The sequence below is a fragment of the Homalodisca vitripennis genome, chromosome X, assembly GCF_021130785.1.
Source record: "Homalodisca vitripennis isolate AUS2020 chromosome X, UT_GWSS_2.1, whole genome shotgun sequence".
Classification (NCBI taxonomy): Eukaryota; Metazoa; Arthropoda; class Insecta; order Hemiptera; family Cicadellidae; genus Homalodisca; species Homalodisca vitripennis.
Genome location: NC_060215.1, coordinates 85,616,497 through 85,621,147, shown reverse-complemented (window position 1 = coordinate 85,621,147; position 4,651 = coordinate 85,616,497).

Sequence of the window (4,651 nt, the reverse complement as noted above, 5' to 3'; positions counted from 1 at the left end):
TATCGGCTGTGACCTTATACCATGGACCAGTTGGTCTCCGAAAGTACATCTTTCCTGCTGGTTTCCGTTGTTCAACCTTGTGCGCCTGACAAGACTGACATCTTCTAACATAATTCTTCACATCTGTGAGCAATCCCGGCCAATAATACCTCTCTTGGACTCGCTTTGCCGTTTTTCTTATTCCGGGATGGCCGGCCGTTTCGCGATCGTGATTTTCATTCAACACAGCTTCTCGCTTGTCTTTTGGCACACACAGTTTCCAATTTAGAGAGTCGTCGAACCTATTCGCCCTTCCTCGGGGCTTATACTTCATAAGGTTTCCTCCGGCAATCCTTAAATTTCGGCACGTGTCGGGCTTGGAGGTAACTCTAGCGAACATCTTGTGGTACCAATCTCGCTTTAAGTTCGATTCCTTTTCCAAAACTTCTGCGCTAGAGCATAACTGAGCGCTGTTTGCACCTTCTACGGGGTAGCGAGACAGAGCATCTGCCACTCTGTTTAGTGTACCCTTCCGGTAATGAATCTCAAAATCGTTCTGCTGAAGTTCTAGCACCCACCGAGCTAGTCGTCCCGTCGGCTGCTGAATATTCATCAGCCATTTGAGAGCCTGATGATCGGTAACGGCGATAAATTTGTACCCCTCCAGATATGGCCTAAATTCCTTTACCGCCCATACTAACGCCAAACATTCCTTTTCGGTAACGGTGAACTTTTTCTCACCGTCGGTCAACAATCGGCTAGCAAATGCTATAACGCGTTCTCTCTTATCGATTTTCTGAGTCAATGCTGCACCCAGTCCATCATTCGAAGCATCTACTTCTAGCCAAAACGTTTGTTGAAAATCGGGACACGCTAGTATTGGTGTATCGGAAAGCTTATCTTTAAGCTCGAGAAACGCACTCTGTTGTTCGTCCGTCCAATCCCACTTTTCACTTTTCTTTAAAAGTTTGGTTAGAGGTCTAGTTGATTTGGCGAAATTCTCCACAAATCTTCTATACCAAGAAGCGAGTCCTAGGAAGCTTCTCAAAGAGCGAACTGAAGTAGGAGTGGGGAACTCTCGGATGGCTCGTACCTTTTCTGGGTCTGTACGAATTCCGTCTTTATTTACAACGTGGCCTAAATATTTTAATTCTCGTTTGCAGAATTGACATTTCTCTGCATTTGGTTTCAGACCAGCGCCTCGTAGCCTATTGAAGACATCCTTGAGGAGCGTTAAGTGTTCTTCAAACGTCTTACTGACAATAATTAGGTCATCTAAATAAGCAAATGCTTTTGGCTCTAGCTCGGGACCTATAATTTGGTCTAGTAATCGTTGGAACGTTGGAATGCAATCCAAACGGCATTACCCGAAAATGGTACAGGCCCTTGCCAGGTACGGTGAAAGCAGTGAGAGGTTTGCTTTCTTGCGAAAGGGGTACCTGCCAATATCCTTGTTTCAAATCGATGGTAGAGATGAAGGAGGCTTCTCTCAATTTCTCCAAAATCGAATTTATTTGGGGCAACGGGTACGCGTCTTTCTCGCTAACGCCATTTAATTTTCTAAAATCTATGCAGAAACGATATTTCCCACTGGGTTTCTTCACGAGCACTATCGGAGAACTCCACGGGCTCGACGATGGTTCTATAACTCCATCTTGTAACATCTTATCAACTTCCTCGTTAATGATCTGTTGCATCGCCGGATTTCTAGGATAGTATCGTTGTTTTATCGGTTCGTTCTTGCTGAGTTTGATTCGATGCTCCACCAAAGTTGTTTTTCCCGAGCAGGACTCGAATTTAGGAAGCTCTTCCTGTAAAAATTCGTTCAATATGTGTCTCTCTTCGTCATCTAGTGAACTAACCTCCTCTGGTACTCTGTCGCTATTCATACAGCTGACGTCGGTCACACGACTGTCATATAGATCTCCGCCGCAGTTAACTGATACCAAATTTAATGGTCGGATCAGGTCCATGCCCAGGATGATCGGGGCAGTCAGCGACGGCAAATACGCAGTTGCTACGTCCAGCTCGTGATCGGTGATTCTGCATTTAAAGCGATATATGCTCGAGACGGACACTTGAGTATTGTCGGCTAGTGAGATTTTGAATTGTTTCCTCGCAGGTAGAACGCCTACTTTTCCCCGGAAATCGGCTACCTCTTCATTAATGAGTGACGCCACTGCACCGGTATCAATCAACGCTTTGAAGTTTCTTCCGTAAATCTCCACGTTCGTGTACGGTCTTGGGTCATCAATATCGATTCGATTGTTCATGCCACAAAAATTTTTAATTTTGTCGAGCCATTCATTCCATTCTTTTGGGGTAGTCAGTTTTGACTTCGGTTTGGACTCCGGTGACCCCCAACTCCCGAAGTCCTCGCTTCGTTTCCCGAATGCCTACAATCACATGATGTCGTTTTAACACCTGGCTTCTTACAGTTGAAACATTTCAAATTCCTTGGTTTTCTACAATTTCTATAGAGATGGCCTGGTATTTCGCAGTTCCAACATACTATCCCTCGTATACTATTAGGCTTTGACGGGTTATTTTGGTCGTCACAAGTTTGCATGTGTGTAGTGGCTCTCTGATCGGTGGACTCATTGAAAGATACTTTCCGGTGCCCGCTGTCGGATGGCCCGGTTTGCGCAGTTTCAAGTTTATTCCGAGTTTTCCGTTCTGGGATGTGCAGTCCTAGACACGGCATATGCTTGAAAACTTTCTTTCAGTTGCTGAGATCTACCTTTGCTTTGAAATGCTGTTTCCGGAACTAGCGCTTGAGCAGGACTCGGTGGAGGGCGATAATTAAGCTTTTCTCGTAGACAAGTTTCATACTCATCAGCAACCTTCATTAGTCCGGCTAAGTTCACGAAATCTCTCCTTCGAACATACATTTTATACGTCGGGTGCGTATTATTGTAGATTCTCTCTAACTTCTCAGTCTCCGAAAATCCTCCTCTTCTTCTGATGAGAGTAGACAGAGCAACAACTTATTGTTTAAACAGTTCTCCATCGCCTTGGGTTCGTTTTCGAATTTCATCATCCAGATGAACGATATACCCCGGTGGCAGGTACTGTATCTGAAAGTCTCGAAGAAAATCTACAAAGTTTGCCCAAATATCTCGATTATTTCTGTACCACAAAAGTGCACTCTCTTTTAGCAGTTCAGGTAGAGCTTTTAGCATTCGATCTTGTTGGACTTCATAGGCATCCATCAATTCGTGTAGTCGTTCTAAGAACGATATGGCGTCAGTATCTCTCCTGCCATCAAAACGAAGATTCCATTTGCGCACCATATTGCACAATGTAGCGGTGTCTGAAATGCTGTGTGGGTTACTCTCGAAACCAGACGCCATGTTTCCTGACTGCGTATTAGTGAACTCGTAATACTGTCGTGGTAGCGAGTTCGATGGATGTACGTTCCGGGATGCCATCAATTCATACTCTGAATTCTGGCTCAACTCTCTCGGGGTTGTTTGTTCGAAAGTAGTTGCTCTAGTCGCTACGAGTTGGGACTGTGGTCGTACAGCTCCTGACATGATTCGCTTAACTTCTTCGAACGTAGCGGTAGGCGGGAGACCAAGCATCTCTCTAATAACTTCCATCTCTGTTCCTGTTTTCGATTGCACATTTTCGTTATTTGGGAGAGTTTCGCCGCTCGTTGCTAGACTCACACTTCCATATTCCGTAGGAGCAAATCCGAGGGAAGGGCTCTTCGCAATCCCACCTCGTGCTAATCGCACTAATTCTGCTCGCAACTGTTGGCTATTTCCGTCATTCGGTACTCCATATTTATTAAGTTCAGCTTGTAGCTGCGGTTTGGTGAGCTTATAAACCCAGCTAACCCTTGCATCCAAGTCGGTTGATATATTGCCGTCGTCGGCACTTGGAGTTACCAAAGCCTGAGGATTTATCGGATGTCCTGTTTGAACGGTCTTTGGTATTACTCCAGTAGAAGTAGACGTCGTAGGCGGAGGCTTCGTTGTTTTTGAATCTGTTTTCTTTGTATCGCTTGTAGTACCGCTTTCTCCTCCATTAATATACATCCAAAATGCGTTCCATCCAAGATGGTTTAGAATGGTTCTCAGAAACCTTAAAATGTATAGATCCATTTTCAATAGTTATTCGCAGTAAGTTTGTGTATTTTAAGTTGTCTCTGTCGTATCACTTAGTATTTTGTTTTTCGATTTCTATTCTTTTCAGTCCCTGTTCGGGCGCCATTTTATGTGAGGTGTTTCGGTGAAATCTCTTTTTATATCGTCTGCCCTGATAGTTGCAGTCGTGCTGGGTTCTATTCCAGGGTTGTGATATCGACTTATAGCTATTTCTATCTTACCCGCGCCCTCACCGTACGCTGGTAGAGATCGATATGATACACAAGGTTAAACGTGAGTGAACAGAAAATCTCAGACTCGTTCAGAGCGAATTCAGTTATTCGCACTCTTCAATAGAACGATATCATCACAGTTTTCTGTTCTATGTTTCACGATTTTACGTGGATAAATGTTGATTAGAACTGTCAATGCCCCGTTCTAGAATGCGACGTTTAGAAATAAATCCTATTGTAACGACGACTATTTGACAATTATTTGTGCGTGAGAAAAACAGATTTTTAATATCGGTGGTCCGCGAGATCTTTATTCCACAGCCGTTGGCTCGAACCGGTCTCAGTATC